Here is an 18,041-nt window from a genome sequence, read left to right as displayed (position 1 = left end):
GCTAAAAAAACAACAGCCATGCCTTCCCAACACACCTTCCCCTCTGTAGATTCTTCAGGGGTCCCAGAGCAAGCATCCAACCAGGAGCTACAGCCCCAAGGGTCTTGGGCACTCTTCCTTCAGATGGGAAGGAGCAGTACTAACTTGAATATTCTAAACCCCTGTACCTCTAGGCATTTTGTTACTGGAAATGTCAGGCCCAGGCAACACTTTGAGTGACAATTATTCCTTTTAATAGAAGGGCCACAGGAAGCCAAACAAACCAGATTTTCACCAGGAACCCTGGCCAAGCCATAAGCAAGCTGGCACCTTTGCATTTTCAAGGCCATTTGGGGAAAGCCCTTGATCCAGGAAGTCTAAACGTGCCTGAGGGGCTGGCAGCACCCGCAGTCCCCTGAGGAGCCTAGGCTCAGCTCAGGCCCCCTCCCTCTCAAGGACACTCAGCCAAGGGCCCAGCTCACCACAGTGACACTCGAGGACTGACTGCCTGCACTGCCCTGACAAAGCAAGGACCCATCAGCCCATGAGGACTCTGGATACTCTCCCCAGATTTCAAAAGTTCCAGGGTCCAGACCAGGGCCTAAAGGCGAAGTGGGATATGAAAGCTCCTTCTCAGAAACATGGTCACATGACAAGCCAGGACTCATCCCTGTTGACAAAAGCTTGCCTGCTGGGAAGTGCCCATCTCCAAGAGCCCTCAGCTGCACTCCAGCTCCAGGCAGGAAAAACAATCCCATCCTTGTGCAATAATAGGGCCAGGCACATGCTGGACTCTCTGTCAGTGTGGGTTCCTGCCCACTCCCTGTGGGCTGTGAACAGACCCAGTACACAATGGGAAGCTGCTGCACAAAAGGGCCCACAGCACATCCACAATCCCCTCCCCAGTCCTTCTTCCCAACTGGCCTTGGACCCAGCACACAGTGAGACCTCATCTCCCTGTTCATACCCCAAAGCAGAAGCTCAAAGCATCAAAGGGAAGTGGGGAGGGAAGTGGATGTGGCTCAAACAGTTGAGCACCCACCACCTACATGGGAAGTCCTGGGTTCAGTTTCCAGAGCCTCCTAAAGACAAACAATGAGCAAACAAGGAGCAGACAACAAGCAAAAACAAGATGCAAACAGATGAGGGAGCCATCTGGGAGGGCCGGGAGGGGAAGTGGGGAGGCTGAGACAAGAGGAAGTTAGGATCCTATAGGGAAACAAGGCCAATGCTGCTGAGGCTGGGCCCAGACCATAGCTAGGGATGTTTCAGGGACTTGCTGGCCTGTCAAGACCTGTTGGTTGGAAATGGATTAAAATGCCGAATGGCATGGAAGGAGGGGAGGACCTTCCCAGCAGTGGGAGCCCGAAGACCCAACATCAAATTCATCAGTCTAAATCAGGTGCCCTCGGTCCATGCACAAGAGATTTTTTACTCTCCTTGGAGTCCTTGGTTTATCCACTATAAAAATGTCTGCCTTAGCGGTCCAGTAACCATCCACAACTAACCCCCTAAGGACCACCAGGCCAGCAAGGACAGGCAAGAGGCAGGACCTGGCGCTCCACGTGAGGTGCTCATCACCACCATCATCGGCATTTGGGAGTTGTTGTTTTTTTAGGAGATACCAGAGATTGAACCTGGGACCTCATACGTGGGAAGCAGGTGCTCAACCACTGAGTTACACCAGCTCCCAGAAGAAAGATTTGAGGTGTTTTTTTTTTTTATTTAAATTTTTGGGATGGCAGGCTGGTACTGCCCATGGAACTTCTCCAGAGTTTCAGGTTGCCTGACCCTCTATCACCAAAGAGCAACACTGCCTTGGATCTGTGGGAGACAAGATCAGCTGACCCTATAAAATTGCCATCTTGAAGAGGAGACTTTGGGCAGTTAGGAAGTACCATTTGCAGGATGCAGAAATGGTGGAACAAAGTCCTATTTGAGAGGATCATAGGTTCCAGCTCACAGGCCACCCGGAAATAGCCAGAAAGCTTCCCAGTTTCAGCAACGCTCAAAGAAGTTTGCTTCTGAGATGGAAGGCTAGCCCAAGGCTGAGGAAAACAAGATCTCCCACAGCCACACACCCAGCCTTAGAAATTCCAACCCATAAAGTGCATGCAAAGACATTATGAATCAAAAACAAAACCTGGGCTGGCCCACAAGGAGTTCTACAGACTACCTTCCTGCCCAGTGAGGCCCATAGGAAATCACCATGACCAATGACTGTCAAACAGCCAAATTCGAAAGTTCTGGTCCCTCCTCAGTCTGCACTACTAGCAGATGACTAGCAGCTGACATCCCCCTCAGTTCTGGGACACTCCCTCTAGCTTCTGTACTGGTGCCCTCTCCCATACAACAGACCACCAAACATCTGGCTTGATAAAAATATAGCACCTGTAGGCACTAAACACCATGAAACACAAGCAAAGGCTCTCACTCCAAACCAGCACCCTTCCACACCTGCAGGCAGGGCAACTGGGCGGAGAAGCTTCCATGCCTTAGTCCCTCATAAGGAAGCAGGGTTCTACTCACCATCTAAGCCAGCCAGTCAGACAGAGCTGAAAGACAAACCTGAAGACATTCTCACTAGACTCATCAGACTTTCACTAATGATTTGATTATATGATTACTGGCTTCTGAATTCAGGAGGACATGAGCTTTTTCCTTCAGAGCCCACCAGGTGATATCTTACCCATGCAATAGTTGTGGGACTTAGAAATGGCAGGCAAAAACTCTAGAAATGTGACAAGCACTTTAACAGCAGATGATGGCTTTTTCTGAGGGATTTTAAGAATAAGGTATAATCAAGAAACTGCAATTAGTGAGAATTCCCTCACACTACAAAACCTTTTGGAGGGTCTTTGGGTCTCTGTGGTGGCATGTTCCAACCAACACCTCTAGACAGGGGTGCTTCTGGGGTGCAGGCTGGGCCCTTGGTTGAGTCCTCCCTACACATGTGCTTGCTGGAGGGTTTCCTCAGTGGTCCATTTCAAAGTCGCACAAACTGCTGCCCTGTGGTGCCTTACTGCTTGGACCTCTAGAAACCTCAGAGTTCCTGACCCTTGAGTTCCCTCACTCTTTGATCTGGCTGCAGAAGTGGGCCAGCCCACAGCCATCTCTTGCTGGGCACTATAGAGAGCACCCTGGAGGCACTCACATGCATGTGAAGTAGTGCTTGTCCACATTTCTTTCCTGCCATTTCTAAGTCCCACAACTACTGCATGGTAAGACATCACCTGATGGGCTCCTTGGAGCAGACTGGCTAGCTGTGTGGGCTCTTCTGCTCAAGGAGGCAGGAGACGGTCCCTCCGGGGAGTCTAGTCCTCTAGTCAGGTTTCAGGGATCCCCTCGGTGCTGATTCACACTCATGTCAATGAGAGAACTCTGCTCTGTGGCCAGACTCAGTTTCCACAAATGACACATACAGTCACACGGCCAGACAGCAGGAAGGCAGCACAGCTCAGAAGAGCGTCTGACTTGGGACCAGAAGCCCAAACCCTTGTCCTCACCTGAAGCAAGGAACCCTGGTGCACATGGGTGCAAGGGTCTTGTTTTGTTGAGTAGAGCAGAGCCATGCCCAGAAGAGACAATCACTGGTCCTGCTGCTACACACTCAGACCATGAACACCTCACATAAGGCCATAAGGCTAAGGCCACCAGATCATATTCTGCACATGATCTGTCCAGCCAGAGGCAGTGCCCCTCTGGTCTATGATGCATGTGCCTGATGCTAACTGTTCTCATCTAAAAAACAAAAATTCATCTTTTCCCCCAAAAGTAAGGGGCACCTTAACATAAACAGTCACAGCCATGAATAAAATTCTCAGAAGTCCCAATTCTTGACATTAACTATTTTTGCTGTGTTGTATTCTCTCTCAGCCGTAATCTTTTCTTTTAAATATAGAAACTTATATTTTCTATTGAGTTGATGAGTCTGGGCAAATGCCATTCTGACACGCCACCCCCAAAGACGCCTTTCGTTGCCAACCCGCATTTCCCGGTGCACCATGTTCACAAGGGGTCCATTCAGAAGTCAGGACCACCCACTCAAGGCAGGAAGAAACTGCAGTTCATCTCGCACAGGCCGAGTCACAACAAAGCTCTCAAGCATCCAAAGAAATGCTCCTTTCATGAGCTTCCCTGCCTGGCCAAAAAAAGTACCCATTGTTCTCAGGGGAACAATCAGGGGCCCATGCCAGCAGCGGAGAGCGCAGCCCCAGGAAGGGCTGCTCCCAGGCTGCTGACATCTTGGGCCGAGGCAAAGTCCACATTGTCTCCAGGCAAGGAGACTGAGGGGAAGTGGGGATAAAAAGCCATCCTTGCAGGCTCTACCCAAATGAAATAAAAATCCAGGGGGCTCTAGAGGGGAACCCCACTAGTCGTTTCATGAGATGCAAATGTGTCTCTGCCATGACAACTCTAGGAGGGGTTAGCATCTCTCTAGGGATATGATCGCCTTCTTCTGCCAGTCCAACACTCTCAAATCAGAAGAAGAGGTGACTGCAGGGCCAGTGCCAATCCCAAGGCAGGAAAGTATCAGGACAGATGACCTGTACTATGGCCAGCTCAGGACAGACAACCCAGGGCCCACAGAGCAAAAAGCCAAGCTAGCCTCTGTGGAACCCATCCCCACAATCCTTTTGGGAAGGAAGGTGCTCTAAGCTAGTCAAGACCCAAGGTGAGCTTTGCAGACAGACATCCAGTCAGGTCCAAGGAAGCACCGATCGTTTGCTTGGGGGAACCCAGAAGCTACAGAAGAGGTGACAGGAACCCTGCAACCCAGGACTCCCAGGAAGGCTATGCTGCCGTGAGGGCCAGAAGGCAGCCTTGCAGACCCTTCTTACAAAGTCAAGTCAATGGAATTCATTTGGGAGATAATTTGGGATCAATAATAGCATCTCGTTTCTTGTGGCAGAGCTGGTAAATGGCAGGGGAAGCAGCAGGTATGAGCCAGGCTAAGACTAGACAAGGGCCAGAGATATGAAAAGGTGTGGGGTGGAGCAGAGGGATTTTAGGGACGCACCCTCTAGGCAAGCAGGTCCCCTCTGCTTTCTCCAGACAAACGTTCTGCAGGCTGGTGTACAGAGTGCAGGGAAGCCCTTGCTTTGGGAGCTGATGTAACCCAACAGGTCCACCTGGCTGACACCAAGTGGCACACTGTGGCTCCCATCACCTTTGCCATATTCCACTGGTTACAAACAAGTCAGTTTCCCCCGTCACTCAAGGTAAGGCTTTTATGAAAGGAGTGAATCACTGAGGATCTCCTTAGAGTGTTCTTCCTTTTCTTGTCTACCTAGTGAACAATTATTCATTCTTCCACTTTGGCACAAAGATAGTATTTGCTAAATTTGAGCAGTGAAACTATTACTGTCTCCTATTACTTTCCATACTTTTAAAATGTTTTAAATATTTCTTAAGTAAATTTTTTTAAAGGTATAATAAAAGTCTGTACACACACATACAAAAGAAAGAACATAAGAGTCTGCTTAAATGGGCTCCCAATGAATACAATTATTAAGGACAGCAATAAATTAAAACCTATTAGAAACAAGGAAACAGTGAGTCCATACTAATAAAAGATCAATAAACAAAAGGCTAAGAGTCAGAAAGACAGGTAGGTGCTGCTTTCCAAAAGGGAAAATGCAGCAAGAAGACAAGTCTGAAAGTGTGTGTGCATCACCAGGCCTAGGGTGAAACGGGGCAAGGCCACCCTACCATGGGCTGGTGTTTCTCCTGGCGCATGGCTGGGTAGGCTTCAAACACCAAAGCAGCTTCGTAGGCACTGAAGGGGGCCTCACTGCCTCTGCCAGTTCACAAAACATTTGAGGGCCTACTATGTGATGGGAGGCAAATCCAGACACAAAAAAAGGAATTTCAAGGATAGAAATTTGCTAAGACGACGAGAGGTTTTAGGGGAAAGCTGCTTTCACCAAAGTGGAGGAAAAGGGCTCCAACGGTCTAGAGCATATTCAAGGTCCACACCTGAAAGGAAAAAACAGCCAGAGGCCGGGGGTGAACCTGAACTTGGAGTGCTCAAGGGGAAGAAAGGGGCTACTGGTTGCCACACAGTATGCAAAGGAGAGAGGGGAAGGACAGCCAGCCAGATTAGTGGAGGCCAGACCATGTGGGACTTGAGCAAGGGCAGCTCAGTGAAGGGAGGCTCTAAGTACACCTGAGTATTAGAAAGATGTGTCTTGCCTCAGTATGGAGAACAGACCGAGGGGTCAAGAACTGAGGAAAAAGGAGAATGACAGCAGCAACTTGTATGTAGGGCAGCAGCGAGGCACCCCAGATTTGACTTGGGAATCACCCCAACAAGGCTCCTTGGGACCATGAGCTAAACTGTAAGAATACTGGGCAGCCATTACAAGTTACATTCTCAAAGAACACTTAACGACCAAGGAGAAAAACTCAAACTAAAGTGAGTGAAAAAAAAGATTTTAAAAATATATCCAGATGGCATAGATGCCTATTGATGAGCACAGAGAATAATGGAGAAGTTTGCTCTAGGCGACAGGAATCATATTTTCTTTTCTGCATTTTTTATAATGTACATTTGTGCATCATTATTATAATAAGTGAAAAAATTAACTTCCTTTAATATAGACTTTTCACCTTGTTTTACAAGTGGGGAATCCAAAGGCTTCAAGAATGATGAGGTCAGGAGAGTGGATGTGGCTGAAGCAATTGGGCACCCGCCTCCCACATGGGAGGTCCCAGGTTCGGTTCCTGGTGCCTCCTAAAGAAGATGAGCAGACAATGAGCAGACAGACAATGAGCAGACAGGCAAGGGAGCCATCAGGGGCAGGGAGAGGGGGGATCAGAGGATAAAAATAATAAACAAAAAGAATGATGAGGTCAGGCCTGTTAACCTTCTGACTCCTCCTTCCTGTTTCACCGCATTCACACTTGCTGCCCTGATGGCAAGTCTGGGATGAAGTCACACCCTGTATTTCTACAGGCTGATCAGCTACTAAATGGTCTGCTTTCCACAGATAAATATGCTCAGATAAAATCCTGTTTTCCTAGTAAAATCTCTTTACTCCCTGGTGAATAAGCTGATTAAGTAAGTCTCTTTGCCAAATAAGGCAAATACCTAGCTCATAACATCAGTTCAAGGTCAGGATTAATCCATGTAAAACATTCCAGTGAAGGAACAAGGGCAGCCACTGCAGGGTTTCCCTATTTGATCAAATTTGAAACTGGGCAAGAATATACCCTAACAAAATGGCTGCTCTTCATCAAATCATTAGATCAGCATATGTCTTGCAGGGGTATTAGGAAGGTAACAAGGAAACAGTGTGTAAACACTCTGCAAACGAGAAAGAACTCAGTGGAAGTGAGCTGGTACAGGAGCTTCAGAAGGACAGTCGGCCTCAAGATCACAAGGTACTCTGAGAACAAGCCATGACTTAAAGAGAAGGAGACAAGAAAGGAAAGGAAGGGAGTTCAAGGAGGATGCAGGCAGGTCCATCCACTAGGAGGCCCAGCTACTTCACACAAGCTCACACCTGGTTTGTCACTGGTTATCTCAAGCCTGGATGCCTCTTGGTATCTGCCTGCCCTGTACCACCACCTTCTTTTTTTTTTTTTATCCCCCCCCCCCATGGCTCTTTTGCTTGCTGTCTGCTTTCTATGTCCATTCGCAGTGCATTCTTCTGTGTATTTATTTTTATTTATTTATCCCCCCCCTTGCAGCTTGCTTGCTATCTGTTCTTTGTGTCCATTTGCTATGCATTCCGCGTTTTTTGGCTTGTCTCCCTTTTTTGTTGTGTCACCTTGCTGAGTCGGCTCTCCACAGCACTTGCAGGCCGGCAGCTCTCCGGATCATGCGGACAAGGCTGCCTTCACAAGGAGGCCCCAGGATGTGAACACAGGGCCGCCATATGGTAGACGGGAGCCCAACTGATTGAGCCACAGCCGCTTCCCACCATCTTCTTTTGTTAACAAAAATCTCAAAAACAGCCCCACCCACCACTCTCCTCCTCCCTTAGACATGTTTAATCGTGGCCTCAAAGCAATTCTTCCTCACACCCAGGACTTCAGCTGCATTGTCCCCAACTTTGAAAAAAACTCTTCAAACAACTCTTTTAATCAATAATTAAGGCAAATATGTTTCTACAAAGTTCTGAAGGATTCAGCATCAGGGGACCTTAAGGCCCATCTACCTGCAGTTGAGATCCCATATTTGATATTTTATTAAAATGCTCGATTCCCCAACTCCTCTCACTCACCTCCATCACCCCCCCAGATAACCAAATTTTGTCAACTCCCTCAGAAGCATCTCCAAAGGGCTCTGCCATGCTCAGTTCCTGCTGGTCAGGAGCAGGAAATGAACCACGAGTGGTTCTGTGGTGCTGCTTCCTCCTCCTGGGTCCCCCTTCTAAGACACAGCCAGGCACAGGCACACAGGATCCAGGGGTCCTTGTCAACTTGCCCCACTCAGACCATTAAGCTCAAGGAGTCTAGCTTAAAAATAACCATAAATTCTATACGACTCTTCCCACCAAGAGGTGGGTCTATGCCCCTTCCTACCAAATCTGGGCTCTGTGACTGCTATAATCAGTGGATTACAATGGAAATGCCAGTTTCCAAGCCCAGGCCTTGAGAGACTACAGCTTTCACTTCCTCTCTCTTAGAATACCCAATCTCAAAACACAGCTGTTGTGCTGTGAGGAGACGCAAGCAATCTGTGGAGAAGTCTACCTGGAAAGGAACCAAGGACCCTGACCAACAGCCCAGGTAAGTTTCCAGCCAAGAGAGCTCACCAACTGGCAGTCAAGGATAAGCCACTTTGGAAGTGGTTCCTTCCAGCCACAGTTGAGCCATTTCAGCTAATGCCAAGTAAAACAGAGGTGAACCTTCCACATGAGCCCTGGATTCCTGACTTCCTGGCCCACAAAATTGGGACCAAAGCAAATTGTTTTAAACCACTATAACTCTGAGGTAGTTTATTACACAGCAATAGATAGCTGGAACACTGTGAGTGTATAGAAGTAGAAATGCAGAGTAGATATAAAAAGCACCACAACAAGGCATAGCTCTTGGAATACTTTTAGTTCATTTTCAAGCCCCACCTCTAGGGAAGGAATGCTCCAGGGCAGGGGTTGGCAAACTATGGCTATGGGTCAAATCTGGCCCACCATCTATTTCTGTATGGTACATGAGCTAAAAGTGGTTTTGGGATTTTTTTTTTTTTTTTTTTTTTTTTTTAAAGATTTATTTATTTATTTAATCCCCCCGCCCTCCCCTGGTTGTCTGTTCTTGGTGTCTGTTTGCTGCGTCTTGTTTCTTTGTCCGCCTCTGTTGTCGTCAGCGGCACGGGAAGTGTGGGCGGCGCCATTCCTGGGCAGGCTGCTCTTTCTTTTCACGCTGGGCGGCTCTCCTTACGGGGCGCACTCCTTGCGCGTGGGGCTCCCCTACGCGGGGGACACCCTTGCGTGGCACGGCACTCCTTGCGCGCATCAGCACTGCGCATGGCCAGCTCCACACGGGTCAAGGAGGCCCAGGGTTTGAACCGTGGACCTCCCATGTGGTAGACGGACGCCCTAACCACTGGGCCAAAGTCCGTTTCCCGGTTTTGGGATTTTTAAACGGTTGGAAAAATAAAGAATATTTCATGATGTGCAATTATATAAAATTCAAATTTCAGAGTCTATAAATTAAATTTTATTAGAACCCGGCCATGCTTATCATTTATTAATATATTGTCTCTATGTATCTTTTTTAAAAAAGACAATAAAAAAAGAGAAAATATATATATATATAGTCTATAGCTACTTTTGACTATATCACAGAGTTGAGGAGTTTATGGCCTAGAAAGCCTTCAATGTTTACTATCTAACCCTTTAAGAAAAACTGCCAACTCCTACTCCAGGAGCTATTTACACCTTAAGGGGAACACCTCCCCACACCACACAAACTCACTCAAGACCTAGGGGAAATTCCAAGGTTCCACAGCCCAAGGCAGATGGATAGTGCTTCTTAAAATAAAAGCTTCCCGTTTCCTCATTCCCATCGTGGGTCAGCCATGTTGGTCAGTATTCTGCCTACAGGCCTCAGAGTCCCTTGTTCTCTGGGATGTTTCCCCAGAAAGAAGATGGAGCAGGGCTGAAGTTTGGTGCAGTAGTATTTGAATACCAAATTAAAACAAAACTATATTTATTTATACCTTATTCTTAAAAAAAAAAAAAAACAGGTTCCATGCAGTTAAGACTTCTATATTTCTTGGGCTTAATCCCATGGTTTTTGAAGCCAATCTTTCCCTACATACACAATAGGCCCTTCTTCCAAATCCCTAACTCGGTGATCAAGAGAACTTCTGGGGAAGGAATGTAAAGGTATTTAATGGTGACACCCTGAAAATGGGAGCCCAAACAGGATAAACTTGAAGAAAAATATGCCCCATCACGCATGGATCATACTGTCAAAGGCAAAGGACAAGGAGAGAGTTCTGAAAGCTGCAAGAGAAAAGCAACATGTTATGTACAAGCCAGTCCCAATTAGATTAAATGCCGATTTCTCATCAGAAACCAGGTAGGCAAGAAGGCAGCAGTTGAAATTCTTAGTGCTGAAAGAAAACAACTGCCAACCAAGAATTTTATTCCAGAGAAATTTTCTATAAAAAATGAGAGAGAGTATTTGAACCTATAATTAGCACTATATCCATTAAATATACGTCTCAGAGACTTAAAATTTTCAGCTGTTCATATGCTGGTTGAGCCCTGAATTTCAGCCGAGTTGTAGTAATACCTATTCTTCAGTTCATCGGACTCACCCAGGGCAATTAACAAAAGTATGATGATGGACAATGTCCATCCCAACTGCAAGTAAGACAGTTCTATCCATCTGCCCCATAAGATCTAAATCTCCTCTCAATTGGAAGCAGAGTGAGCAACATCATTCCCAAATCCTCAACATTAAGGAATGAACAAACATAAGGTGGGAATTCAATGATGGACTAAAGTAGACTTATCATTTTTCTAGTAATGGAAGAACTTGTAACACTGATATAAAGACAGTGGTCACCAAAGATTTTGAGAGGAGGGAAAGAGAAGAATAGATAGAACATGCGGCATTTGGGGACACTGGAATTGTTCTGCATGATATTACAATGATGGATACAGGCCATTATACACTTTGTCAAAATCTATAAAATTGTGCAGTGCAAAGTGTAAACTATAGACCATGCTTTGTAGCAGTGCTTCAATATGTGTTCATTAATTTTAACAAATGCATCACACTAATAAAAGATGTTGTTAATGGGGGAAAGTATGGTGGGGGGTAGGGTATATGGGAATCCCCTATATTTTTTTGTCATTTGTATTTTTTTTTTGAGATTCTGGGACTGGGGATTGAACCCAGGATCTCATATGTGGGAAGCTAGCACTCAACCACTGAGCCACATCAGCTCCCCTATCCCCTATATTTTTTTTTCTCTTTTTTTTAAGTGTTACATTAAAAAACATAAGAGGTCCCCATATATCCCCCACCCCCTCTCCCCACTCCTCTATATTTTTTATGTAACATTTATATAATCTAAAATGTCTTTAAAAATAAAGGGAAAAAAAACTGAGGGAGAGGATTTCCAGGGAAGACAGTGGAGTAGGTAGCTCCAGTACTCAGTCCTTCCACCAAAACAACTATTTAACAGGCAGGAAATGTCTGAAACAACTATTTTGAAACTCCAGAGGCCAGAAAAACATTACAGCATCCAGGGAAGAGTAGGAGGAAGAGGTTGAAAATTACAGAAAGACCTGTAAATTGCTCTCTCTGTATGGCAGCTACTAGCACCCATTCACTTATGTCCCATCCAGAAAGGGACATAAAATCTTCCCCAAGAATAGGGGTAAGCACAGCCAATCAATGATCTATGGTTTTTGATCAGCGAATTCAAACGCTGGGTCCTGACTCTGAGGGCAGCTATTTTTTTAATCAACCCTGGACAAAGGTGGAAGCAGCAAGTATTTCAACCCTGCCTGGGAAAAGGGTGGAAGGGCTGGAGATTTAAAGATTCAGGGCTTCCTCAGGCCTGCAGGGGACAGTTAGCTGAAGGGCTGCATTTGCTGAGCAGGCCAGGGAAGCTCAGCTTTGGGGAACCATCAGAGAAGCTTTTGGAGCCCTTCCTGACCCCCTCCACAGGGCACTTTGGAGCTGTTCTGCGCCCTTTTGTGGGTCCCTGGCCTGTTCTGGCTGGGAAAGACCAAATTGGGAAAGCCCTCTCTGGGGTGAGCCTCCTCAAAGAATGTGCCCTCTAGGAGTACAAAAATTATAGAGGTGGACAGTTTGGGACAAAAGCCTACATGTTTTAGATACCCAAGAGGGGGAGGTTTGTCCCCTGGAAAATAGGACAACCAAACTTCTATAAACAGGGAAACTCCAAAACAACTAAAAAGCAAAAGACAGAGGTCCAATAAGACAGGAAAAACCCTGCACAGTGCATTTGCCTTGGGCAGACCGTCCTGAGAAAGGGGCTGAAGCCCAAGAAAATCTCTGTCTTATCACCACCTGGTTTCAGAACCAGGAAACAGACATCACAGGGAGTAAATTCCAGAGTTAACATCTGTAAATATTAAAACATATGATGTACAGCAAGAGTACAAGACAAAGAAAGAAACAAGAAATGATGGCCTAGCCAAGGGAAGAGGATGAAAAGGAAAAGAAAACACCAATGAAGAAGATGAGAATGTGGACACAACAAACAAAGCCTTTAAAAAACTGATCTTAAAAATGCTTAAGGAGATGAAATACAGAGAAAGAACTACAGCATATCAGGAAAACAATGAATGAATAATACGAGAGTCTGAAAAGAAAGAAATTTTAAAAAGGAACCAAACAGAACTACTGGAGTTAAAGACCACAATAACTGAAATGAAAAATGCCCAGGAGAGTTTTAAGAGCACAATGCAGCTGACAGAAGAAAGAATCTGTGAACTTGAAGACAAGACACTTGAAATGAGTCAGGCTAAGGAGGAGAAAGAGAAAAGAAACATTAAAAGTATAAACAGCCTAAGATAGCTATGGGGCACCAACAAGTGCACCAGTGTATGTGTTATAGGAGTCTCAGAAGGATTAGAAGAGAGATATGCACATCCAAGAAGTTCAGAGAATACCAAACAGGGTAAATATGAAGAAAAATATATCCCATCATACATTGATTACACTATCAAATGCAGAAGACAAGGAGAGAGATCTGAAAGCTTCAAGAGGCAAGCAATGTGTTACATACAAGGGAGTCCCAGTAAGCCTGAGAGCCAATATGTCATCAATGAAACCATGGAGGCAAGCAGGAATGGGGTTGAAAAACTTAAAGTACTGAAGGAAAACAATTGTCAACCAAGAATTTTCTATCTGGGGAGACTCTCTTTTCAAAAATAAAGGTAAAATTAAGACATTCTCAGACAAACAAAACCTGAGAGATTACATCACCACTAGACCTGCTCTACAGGCAATGGTAAAGGGAGCTCCTCAGATTGAAAGGGACAGTTGTTCAAAGCAGCAAAAAGAAATAAAGACCTATGGTAAAGGTAACCATTTGGGTAATTATAAATGCCAGTATTATTAAATGGCACTGTTTGGTATGTGAGTCCACTTCTTATATCCTACAGGTGCTAAAATGCAAGTGCATAAAAAGTATTGATAAATCAAAGTTTCTGGACATAAAATATACAAAAATATAAATGGTAAATTTTAAAAATGGTGGGGAGACAGAGGGGAATAAGGGAAAGTATATGTGCACACTATTGAAGTTAAATTGGTATCAAACCAAATATAACTTTTATATATTTAGGATGTTAAATTTTAATCCTATGGTAACCACAGGGAAAACAGATGAAAAATATATCCAGATAGAAATGAAAAGGCACTCAATAAGGTACAATACAAGAAAATAAATAAATATAAAAATAGGAAGTGAGAGATAAAAATGTGTAAGACTTATACATACTAAATAGCAAAATGGAAGAAGCTATTAGTAGAAACCTTAAATGTAAATGGATTAAACTGTCCAGTCAAAAGGCACAGATTGGCAGAATGGATAAAAAAGCATGACCCAACTATATGCTGTCTGCAAGATACAAGTAGAATGAAGGTAAAAGAAGGAAAAACATATATATACCATGCAAGTAGTAACCAAAAGAGAGCTTGGGGTGGCTATGCTGATATCAGATAAAACAGACCTTAAGCCAAAAACAGTTATGAGGGACAAAGATTGTTATTACATATTGATTAAGGGGACAATTCAACAGGAAGATGTAACAATTATAAATACATATGCACCTAACAGCAGAGTCCCAAAATATATGAAGCAAATTTTCATATTTATCCTCCATATTTGACTGAAAGGAGAAATTGATAGTCTATATTAATAATAGAAGACTTTAATATACCACCCTCAATGATGGATAGAACATCTAGTCAGAAGATCAATAACTAAAGGATATGAATGACATGCTAAACCAACTAGTTCTAACAGACATACACAGAACACGGCACTAAAAAAAAAGAAAATACTTTCTTCTCGACTGCACATGGATCATTCTCCAGGATAAACCACATTGGGTCACAAAACAAGTCTCAACAAATTCAAAAATGCTTAAATCATACAATGTATAGTTCTCCAACCACAACAGAATGAAGCTAAAAAATCAGTAACTGAGGGAGAAAGAGAAAATTCACAAATACGTGGAAATTAAACAACCTACTCTTAAACAACCAATAGGTTAAAGATGTAATTGGAAGCGAAATTAGGAAATATCTTGAGGCGAATGAAAATGAAAATACAACACCCCAAAACTTAGGGGATGCAGTGAAGGCAATGCTGAGAGGGAAATTTGTTACCTCTAAATGCTTACATTAAAAAAGAAGACTTTAAATAGAGACCTAACCTCAAAAATGGAAGAAATAGAAAAAGAAGAGAAACTAAACCCAGAGCAGAAGGAAGGAAATAAACAAAGATTAGATTAGACTGGAGATAACTGAAATAGAAACAAAACAAAACTAAAAACAAGAAAGAATCAACAAAACCAAATTTGTTCTTTGAAAAGATCAAGTGGAGATCAGAGTGGAGATAACATGAAATAGAAAAAAAAAAGACAAAAACAAGAAAGGATCAACAAAAACAAGTTTGTTCTTTGAAAAGATCAACAAAATTGAAAAACTTTTCACTAGACTGACAAAGAAAAAGAGAGGATACAAATATCGAAAATCAGGAATGAAAAGGGGGACATGACTACCAACCCCACTGAAATAAAAAGGATTATAAGAGGATACTATAAACAACTGTATGACAATTAGATAACCTCGATGAAATGGACAAATTCTCAGAAACACAAACTACCTACATTGACTCAAGAAGAAATAAAAGATCTCAACAAACCAATTACTAGTAAAAAGATTGAATCAGTGTGATGGTTAGGCTAATGTGTCAACTCAGCCATATAATGGTACTCGGTACTGTGGTCAAGTAAGCAATGAGGTAATTTTAATACAAGGGCATTCATGGACTTTAATCATCGAGTTGATTGCGTAGAAGACTGATTACATCTACAATCAACTAAGGAGAATACCCTCAGCAATGAGTGATATCTCATCCAATCAGCTGAAAGCCTTAAAAGGGGTGATTTCAGGAGTCAGAGAGAATCCCCATCTCTACTTCAGACAGCCTGGAACCTCATCGAGACATTCACTGAAGCCTCTGATTTGCAGTCTGCCCTGTGGAATTTGGACTTGTGCATCCCCACATTCACATGAGAAAATTTTATAAAACCTCATACTATTTACAGATATCTTCTTCGGTTCTGTTTCCCTAAAGAACCCTGACTAATACAATCAATAATTTAAAACTTCCCAACAAGAAAAATCCAGGACCAGATGATTTCACAGGGGAATTCTACTGAACATTTCAGTAAGACTCAACTCTAATTCTGCTCAAACTCTTCTAAAAAATTAAAGAGGGTGGAACACTCCCTAACTCATTCTACAAGCCAACATCACCTTCAGATCAAAGCAGATAAAGATACCATAGAAAAGAAAACTACAGACCAATATTTCCTCAACATGATAAAGGGCATATATGAAAAGCCCACAGCTAACATCCTACTTTCCTCTTAATGGTGAAAGACTGGACACTTTCCCTCTAAGATCAGGAACAAGATAGGGATGCCCAGTGTCACCACTGTTACTCAACAGTACTGGAAGTTCCAACCAGAGCAATTAGGCAGAAAAAGAAATAAAAGGCATCCATATTGGAAAGGGAGAAGTAAAACTGTCTCTTTTTGCAGATGTTTCTATCTGCAGAAAATCCTGAAAAATCCCCAACAAAGCTCCTAGAGCAATTAACTTAATTTAACAAGGTGGTGAGGTACAAGATCAACACCCAAAAATCAACAGTGCTTCTATACACTAGTAATTAACAAATGGAAGAAATCAAAATCAAGAAATAAAATCCATTTATAATAAAAACTAGAAGAATATAATAACTAGGAATTAATCTAACCAAGAATGTTAAGGACCTGTACCTGGAAAACTAACAAATATTGCTAAAAGAAATCAAAGAAGGTCTAAATAAATAGGACATTCCATGTTCATGAGTTGGAAGACCAAATACTGTTAAGATGTCAATTCTACCCAAAGCGATTTACAGATTCAATGCAATCCCAATCAAAATTCCAAAAACCTTTGCAGAAATGAAAAAAGCAAATCAAATTTATACGGAAGGATAAGCAGCCCAAACAGCCAAGGCTATCTCGAAAAAGAACAAAGTTGGAGGATGCACAATCCCAAACTTATAACTTATTACAAAACTATAGTAATCAAAACAACATGGTACTGGGGGAGGGACATGGCTCAATTGACAGAGCATCTGTCTACCATATGGAGGGTCCAGGGTTCAATCCCCCGGGCCTCCTGACCCGTGTGGTAAGCTGGCCCAACACGCAGTGCTGCCGTGTGCAAGGAGTGCAGTGTCACGCAGGGGTGCCCCTGCGTAGGGGTGTCACATACACAAGGTGTGCATGCCGGCAAGGAGAGCTGCCCCATGTGAGAAAAGTGCAGCCGGCCCAGCAGTGGCGCCACACACACGGAGAGCTGATGCAGCAAGATGGTGCAACAAAAAAGAGATGCAGTTTCCCAGTGCTGCCAGATAATGCAAGCAGACACAGAAGAATGGACACGGAGAGCAGACAACGGGTGGGAAGGGGAGCGAAATAAATAAATCTTTAAAAAAAAAAACATGGTACTGGCACAAGAACAGACACACAGACCAACAGACTCAAATTAGAGCTTAGAAATCAACCCTCACATTTATGGCCAACTGATTTTTAACAGAGTCAAACACCACTCAATTGGGAAATAACAGTATCTTCAACAACCAATGGTGCTGGGAAAATTGGATCTCCATTTCTAAAAGAATAAAGGAGGACTTCTACCTCCTACCATATTAAAAAAAAGTTAACTCAAAGTGGATCAAAGACCTAAATATAAGAGACAGAACTATAAAACTCATAGAAGAAAACACAGAGAAGACTCTTCACAACATTGTGGTAGGCAATGGTTTTCTTAGACTTCACACCCAAAGCGTGAGTAAAGAAAAATCAGAGAAAAGGGAATTTATCAAAATTAAAACATTTGTGCCACAAAGGATTTTATCATGGTAGTAAACTGACAGCCTATACAATGGGAGAAAATATTTGGGAAAAAAAAAAACCAAAAACCCACATATCCAAAAAGGGTATAATATCCTGAATACAGGAAGATTTCCTTCTACTCAGCAACAAAAAGACAAACAACCCAATTAAAAAATAGGCAAAAGACTTGAATAGACATTTCTCTAAAGAAGATACACAAATAGCCAAAAAACACATGAAAAGATGCTCAATATCATTAACCATTAGGGAAATGCAAGTTAAAATCACAGTTAGATACTATTTCACAACCACTAGAATGGCTGCTATTAAAAAACGAAAAAAAAAAAAACAAAAAACACCACAATATTACAAGTGTTGGAGAGGATGTGAAGAAGTAAGATACTCATTCACTGCTGGTGGCAATGTAACATGGTACAGCCG

The 18,041-nt window shown here is 43.4% G+C and overlaps 1 protein-coding gene across 9 annotated transcripts in view; it reads right to left on the bottom strand.

The window, feature by feature from the left end:
• The window catches only part of DAG1 (dystroglycan 1), an 87,308-nt gene that overhangs the window by 7,969 nt on the left and 61,298 nt on the right, over positions 1-18,041 (bottom strand). The gene's annotated exons all lie outside the window — the stretch shown is intronic.

Source organism: Dasypus novemcinctus, chromosome 26 (genome assembly GCF_030445035.2).
Source record: "Dasypus novemcinctus isolate mDasNov1 chromosome 26, mDasNov1.1.hap2, whole genome shotgun sequence".
Classification (NCBI taxonomy): domain Eukaryota; kingdom Metazoa; phylum Chordata; class Mammalia; order Cingulata; family Dasypodidae; genus Dasypus; species Dasypus novemcinctus.
Note: the sequence above shows the minus strand (reverse complement) of the source record. Positions and strands in the feature narration are given on the sequence as shown.